Genomic DNA, 7,945 nt, shown 5'->3' with positions numbered 1-7,945 from the left:
GTTATTGATGCTTGATTTCAATTTTAGTTTACTCAAATACAAAAAAAAATGCATAGTTTTGGATATCCCACATTATGTAGAGTCAAGTATGCTATTTAAAATGCCGTCAACGAACATTCGTTATATTTGCCCCAAAAAGAATGACAAGCGAATGAAGAGAGCGTATTTTTTGGGAAGAAATATCAATAACTTTGAGTAGAGTTGAGATATTGACAAGTTCTGCATCGCAAACTGTTTGTCTTAGTAAGCACTGAAAGTCTTCTGAAGACAGTTTGCATGTAAAATTTGCAACATATAAGTTAGAGCAAAAAGTAGTTTTTTTTTTTCATGGTGACCTCAACACAACTTAGAAAAAAAGGTTCTTTATTTCATCGAAAATTTTGGTAACCCCATTTTTGACAACATCAAAATCAGCGCTTTATCATATGTAACAACTTTGTGGAAGACAGTTTTTGTCTAGGGAATAACTGTCGAGCTCTAGATGGTAATTTCCACTTAAACGCACCTCCTGGACCATTGGGCACAGACACTATCAAAAACTTGATAGATAGCGTCATTTTCGAAATTCATTGGGATCGGTTCAGGACTATCGTCCCCTATTGTATAATAATATTAGGAAAACATGCGCAAAGGGTGACGAAATATAAGACTTTTACTCTATAGCTGTTTTCATTAGCCACGCGCGCTCGTGGCACAAACCATCGTTAGAATTTTTTAATTAAAATATTTCTCGCCACTCGGGTTCACCATTTTTACTTCATTCATACCCACCGATCATAAGGTCCCGCGATCCCGCGGTGAAGAACTCATCGCGGCACACTTGCAGTTTCAGATTCCGCTGCATGCCTTCTTGACGTGTAATGCAATGTACGCTACCATCAAAACACACACACACAGTCCGGTCCCAACAACATAAAACGGTCTTGCGAACCGTCGTCGTTAGCTTTGCGGCCGCTCCTGGTAGTGCGGGAAATTAATGCCACACAACATAACAGAATGTGGTATGAAATTACCCAACATTTTTTTGCTTATTTTTTTTCTAAGTTTGTTTTCCACTCCCTCAGATTTCAGAGATACTCTTGCAATTATACACTACGTCACTTGCGTCAGAGCCAGCAGTAAGGAAATTTATCGACTGGAATAAACAATGGAAAATTTGGCACCAAATTAAAATTTAGTGCGAAAGTTTTGCGGTGCATTGCGAATTTGAAGGTGTGTACTAGTGGCTCCAAATCGTAAATTTTGCAAATACATTATGTGTGCCCCCAACCGAGACCCGGACCGAACCAACCGAATGAACTTATAATGCCAAAACAGTCCTGGATGGATTCGGAAGGAATCACAATTATTTACAGCCCAAGTCTTGCAAGTTTTTTCATTCACGCTGAAAAGAAGCAATCTCCGAAATGATCCAGATTAACATTTCAAATGCTCTCCCGTTTCAGCATTTTCCGCAATCCGCATGTGCTCTGTGATGCAGGCCAAATTTATGGCTGTCGTCCGATACACATAACTAACCGTTTCCTTTGCAGCTTGCAGCTTAAGATTCGCTCGTCGTTTCTTCTTCAGCAGGACTGCTCAAAAATCGAATCTAACTGCAGCACTCCCTCGGCTTTTCCCGGGGTAAGGGAGTGTCGTGAATGCATAAATATATTCCCTCCGTTGATGTCCACTCTCCCGGTCCCCCGGCAACTGTCGGTGCCCGATGCCATCCATCTCGTCGTCCGTCGGTTTGGTGGAGAACCAAAAAATGCTGATGATGCGCTCTCGGAGTCACCTCCTCCCTCCCTGGCAGCAGGACACTGGAATAAACTCCAACTGCCAACCAAGTGTCAGTCCTGGAGGATGCGCTTTCTTCCTGGCAAGGATCGACTGACTGACGGACACAGGACAGGGCAGGGCAGGGTAGGTAAGCAAAGGGAAGATTTTGCAGCCACCGCTCTACGTGCGCTCGTGCTGGCAGCGGTGTCAATAAATCCTGAAATACAGGGACCAGGAAGAGACGACGACGATGACGACGACAACGACGGCGACGAATCGTACTACCACTACTGTACATACTATGTGTACAAAAAAGTACGAAAAGGGAATGACTCGACGTGATAGCAGTTAATGTCAGAAAATCCAAATATATTGTGTATATAAGAATTTTCGCTCAAACTCTTTTCCGGGATTGCCACTCTGGAGTGATGAGTAAGAATGCATTATGGGTTGCAGTGGGTATGCAGAGGTATGGATCGAAGAATTTCCCCCCCCAAAAAAATAACAGTATTTCTTCAGGAAGTTTGTTTGCCGCATTCACGAGGGGTAAGTGTGGTAGAAAAAGTTCACTTGAACAAAAGTGACAAAAAAATAGAACGATGTTGTTATTCCAAATTATTATGTGTATGATTTTCTAATTATATTATTAAAATTGAATCAACAGGGGGAGAGCAACCAAAACCAACTGTTGTGCTATAGAAATATTTCAGAATTTCTAGTTTTGGAGTTAGCGAGTCTTACCTAATTTTCTTCGGGATATTTTCATGATGTACCGTATTCTATTAGTCAAATCATTTCATTTGATACCGATATTGAGGAGATTGCAAAAAATACATAGTGGATCATTTAGTGGCGGCGGCCTTTATTATGTTTCGTGTTCTCCAAGTCAAGTCATTCAGCCATTTTTTAACGACGGCCAAATTTAATTTTTCAATATCATGGAATACGCAGTTTTATAATGACAGTGAAATTAAAGGTGTCTTCCAAATTTCAGAATTTCAATCAGTCAACAGGAACGGGGTCACTTTTCAATTAATGTGGGACAATCCTACAAACATCTGTCCATGAAGCACGATATCCATGGAACATCAGATTATCTTCGATCGAGGATCGTTCCAACGATCTTCGATGCAGAGTATGGAGACATCAATTGTGATAATATGTACTTTACTGATGGGTCCTCTATGGATGAGTCCACAGGATTTGGAGTGTTCAACGAATTTTTTAGCACCTCCCACAGTCTTCAGAATCCTTGCTCAGTGTATATTGCTGAATTGGCAGCGAGTAATCGGTTTCCTATATTATTAACATTAGAATTAAGGAAAAATGTATATATACTAGTAACAATACAGTAAGGAGTTCGGCTCCTTTAAACCTATGTAACTGAGCCTGTAAAAATAAACGATTTAAATAAAAAAAAATCCTACAAACATTCAAACATACATACAAACAGGTCAAGCTGAATCAAACCGTTTAAATCATAATTAATTGTTTTGGTACTTTGTCCATCTTGAATTTGGATTTTTCATGATCTGCTATGTTCTACTAGTCGAGAACTTTCATTTGATACCCATATTGATGAGGTTTTGAAAAAAATATATATGGCGTCATTTTGTGGTGGCGGCCATTTTGGATTTACATTTTTCATAAATAACTGTATTCTACTAGTCAATCACTTTCAATTGATATACATATTGATGGGGTTCTGAGAAAATATGTAATCCACCATTTTGTAGCGGCCGCCATCTTGGATTTACATTTTCCATAAATAACTGTGTTCTACTAGTCCATTTGATACCCACATTGAAGCGGTTCTGAGACAATATGAAATCCGTCATTTTATAGCGGCCGCCATCTTGGATTTTCAAAATCATGGAATACGCAGTTTTATAATGACACCACATGACAATCACAAACATACAAACGGGTCAAGCTAGATAAACCCGTTTAATAAATAAGTGCAAATCATAATTATATTACGTTTACCGAGAGAAATTTTTGATTCATATCCCCATAAAGTCAGAAAACACCTTTCTCCCATTAATTTATCCAGATTTTCTCAGGAAGTGATAGACGATTATATTTGATGGAAAAAAATCCTTCGACGCATATGTTCGAGTTTCAACAATGACAGAGTTATAAAACTTTTTTTTTTGTTTCGGACACTGTTGCCTTAAACTGGCTCCACATTGAAAAGTACGCTATGGAAGACGATTGTGTTGCTTTCATTTCAAAGATGAGAAAATTTAGTATAGGATATAGTAGTGGAACATCTGAATCAGGATTCTAATAACATTTTGGAAGTGAAAAACTTTAAAGTTAATAATATTTGATGTGTTATTATTAATTTGATCCTAAAAATTTATATTTGTTTGATTGTTTATATCAATTAAATTGAAGCAATTTGTTCTTTGATACCCAACTTCTATACATTTTTTTTTTGGCTGCAATATCGATATAAACAATTCCTCGTGAAAATTCAAGCAAAATCTTAAAAAATCACGGTTTTTACCCCATTGTACATATAATAGATACTTAAATTTCATCTTAACGTTGAAAGGTTACATTTTTTCTTGAAATAAGTCATATTGGAAATATTAAAAAAAAAATTCTTCCAAACGGTATATAATCGAGTCCAAAATTGTATATAATCGAATCACATATAATCGGATCCAGCCTGTAATTTAAAATAATATTCAAAGTAATTAGCAAGCGAATTAATTACAATAATTTAGTAGTCCTACGTCAACAAAACAGTCGTGTCGCATTTTTTCCTTTGGATGAAATAAAAACACGATGGGATTCCAATCAGAACGTGAAGTTTCGTTTTGATAATATATGATATTTTCAAATTTTTGACGGTTGACGAATTGAGGTTGAGGATTAGAAAATCAAAAAAAAATGCTTGCACTTCGGATAGTTTTCTCGAGAGTTATTGATTATTTCGCTACTCCAAGCCGAGCCAAATACAGGACAGTTCGGATGCATATTACATGCCATATCAATCTTCGCAAATTTGTCAGCGAACACAAAATTATACATCTAATCGCATTGTAACATTTTGATCTATAGAAATACATCCGGAACTTAAAAAAAACTTGATCTTATAGATTTTCTTCATGATTTATGGCAATCAAATACTGCGTAAAGTTCATGGAGTACATGTCACTTATAGACTTACACCCTTTTCTGACAACAACATTCCGCACATCTTGATACTTACCGTTGCCGACAATATTCCGGATGGAAATATCAGGACTGGATTTTACGAACCAAAAAAACTTCATCTTCAGTCCTCAGTCTCCGGTTTTAGTTTTTTGGAGGGATTTTAACTCTCATACACTGAGATTTTAACTCTCAGCACTTAAGTACGATATATGTTCTTGGCTTCAACCAAATTCAGCACTAACTTGGAACCGGGCGATTTAACACTAAACCCACCACGAGGGGTCGAATGACCCATTTGAAACTTTTAGTCAAAATTTTGTTGCAAATCACGTTGTCACATCATAATTTGTCTACACTACTTTTCCTAAAACATAGGTACATTGAATGTATTTTTCAGTGTTTACTCCTCTCTTGTTATTTTTATTACTGAGAAATATATGTAATCTGCCCTAACTACCGCAAAGGGTCATTTGGTAGTATATTTAAGTCAAATTTATTGAAAGGACGTGCGTCTGAATCACACACACGCAAGACGGCATCGGTGGATATAAACATTCAAACGTCGTTTTTTCCCGAGACATACGTTTAGCCGCAGGGCATAAAAATAGAGTTTTCACTTAATCACCAAACCTTTATCTATCTTTTTTTGAAAAAATACTTGGGAATGTTCAATTTACAAGGTAAATATTAGATGTGTAACGTAAGAAGTTGGTCAGATTAGTGATCTACGTAGAATTTAAAGGAATGGCAAAAGGTTTTCTATTGACGGAAGAGGGGCGGAAAATAATAAATATATTCAGTGAACAAAAGTTTTCTAATCACTCGATCGTAACAAAAAATGGTCTATCTGAGAAAGTGATACGGAATTTCTTCAAATAGTGCCAGAAATATGGGATATAACGACCAACAAATGGGAACACCAAAGTTACTTTGCGTCTTAAAGGTCGAATAAGACACAAAGCAACCAGGAAACGATGTCCTGCTCATACATTAAGGCAGAATCGGTTGTTCCAGTAACGAAGAGGCATATTGCGCGCATCTTGAACGAGTCACCAAACATCATGTGGAAGAAACCTCAAGGGAAGCCGAAACTGATCGCCACCCATAAGCAGAACCATCTCATTTTCGCCCTGCAATACATGGAATGGAAACTGGAATAGAGAAATGTTGTATTTTCCGGCGAAAAAAGTTCAATTTGGATGGCCCGCACTGTTACAGTTGCTATTGGTACAATTTAAGTCGACGGAATATTGTGAGATCGAAGCGAAACTTTGACAGTGTGGGGAGCCGTTTGCTATCACAGCAAACTTCCCATTTGTTTCATTTTCACCCGAATGAACTCCAAAAGTATCTTCAATTACTGGAGGACGTTTTGATTGACCATATTGAGAATAACGCTACCGAGGATGTCGTTTTTTCAGCAGGATAATGCATAGATCCACGTTTCCAAGCAATCGAAGACATGGTTTGCTGAGAAGGACATTCCGCTTCTTGAATAACCTGCTTGCAGTCGATTGCAATCCCATAGAGAACCTATGGAGAATCTTGGCCGAGATAGTATATGCCAGCGGACGACAATTTGACAACATTTCCAGCCTCACGGCAGTAATTCAGGAGTGTTGGGCTATAATCAATATGGCAACACTTTAAAAGCTGTCAGACTCGATGCCAAAGCGTGTTTTCAAAGTGATCCGAAATGGAGGTGGACATACTAAATATTAGCTACCGACTAGACTCGAAATTTGCCGCACAAATTTTCTTTTATTGAAATTTTAGAATGCGGCTAATCGAATGTGCACCCTGATTCCACATATTTCAATTACTTAGAGAACAAAAATTAAATTTATACTTTTTTTAGATTGAATTCGATGAAAATAAACAATAATAGTCTTTTATGAACACAACTGTACAAATAATTGACTTATTTTTAAAAATATTGAGAAAAAATAGCGTGCGGCTAAACGAATGGTTACCACTGTATATTCCAGGAAAAAATATGAATGACAGATCTAGACAACAAGTGAATATGAGCAGATGAACTTTTGTTCTGCAAATATTTTGAAGTTCATTTTTTCACACTTATTATTGAAGATGTAAAAATAAAATTTCATTTTAGGAAAATAAATATTTTTTAGTTAAGTTTTAGGTTTTTAGTTGACAGTAAATCTCGATATTTCATGCAATTTGAAGGCCTGATGCCAAATGCCTTTTTTTTCTTAATGCCCCGATTTCATGTACTCTTCCCTTGGTTGATTTGTCGGTTTTCAATAAACTTAAACTTTGACGTCTTTGTGACACTAGCAAATGAAATCCGATTGAGTTGAAATTTAGCATAGACTATTTTTTCGCTTTTTCGCAGCTCTGCTCAGTGGCGATATCGTAACCAATGAGGTTTTACCGATGTGCGATTATTGCTAGTTGAAAAAACACATTTTGCAAGAAGTCCCGTTGGTCTTGGGGGTCTTCGTAGCCACATTGGTTGCGCGTTCGCTTACTAAGCGATCGGTTGTGAGTTCAAAACTTAGGGCCCTCAATTGCCCTTTGTGTTTCTTTGTGTTGTTATAAAATAACAACATCCACGCAACAATCATCAGCGATGGAAATCGGTCGAATAAAGGTCGATTCATCCATACAACTGCTCTACTCTGCAAGAAACATCGGGCTATTAATAACCCAACAATGATCAATATCAACTGTCAGAACAGAAGGATACTCTTACGCTTTAATGACTACTAGTGTGTAATTTATCATAATGTAATGGAAGAGAACGAATACTCTTACGCTTAAATGGCTACTAACTACTACGTAATTTGCAAATTTATAGAAATCTAAACATATAATATGTACACGATTAAAACCCGGCTCTGTTACAGCTAAAATGCTAATGAACCTAAATAAATAAACAAAAGGGATAAAAAAAGTCCCGTTGGGAAATTCCAGATGACCATTTTTGCTGGCACTCTAACAAAACCATTCGCTCTGACTAGGCATACCATCTCTCCTGATATAGCAGGAC

General features: G+C 37.2%; 1 non-coding gene across 1 annotated transcript; it reads left to right on the top strand.

Annotated features, from left to right (window-relative positions):
- The first annotated feature begins 7,286 nt into the window (after positions 1-7,286).
- LOC129780836 (U4 spliceosomal RNA) lies at positions 7,287-7,421 on the top strand. Its single transcript, XR_008744030.1, has one exon. It is a non-coding gene; the product is annotated as a U4 spliceosomal RNA (small nuclear RNA).
- The last annotated feature ends 524 nt before the right edge of the window (positions 7,422-7,945 follow it).

Source organism: Toxorhynchites rutilus, chromosome 3 (assembly GCF_029784135.1).
Source record: "Toxorhynchites rutilus septentrionalis strain SRP chromosome 3, ASM2978413v1, whole genome shotgun sequence".
Taxonomy (NCBI): domain Eukaryota; kingdom Metazoa; phylum Arthropoda; class Insecta; order Diptera; family Culicidae; genus Toxorhynchites; species Toxorhynchites rutilus.
This window is presented reverse-complemented; position numbering and strand designations above follow the sequence as displayed.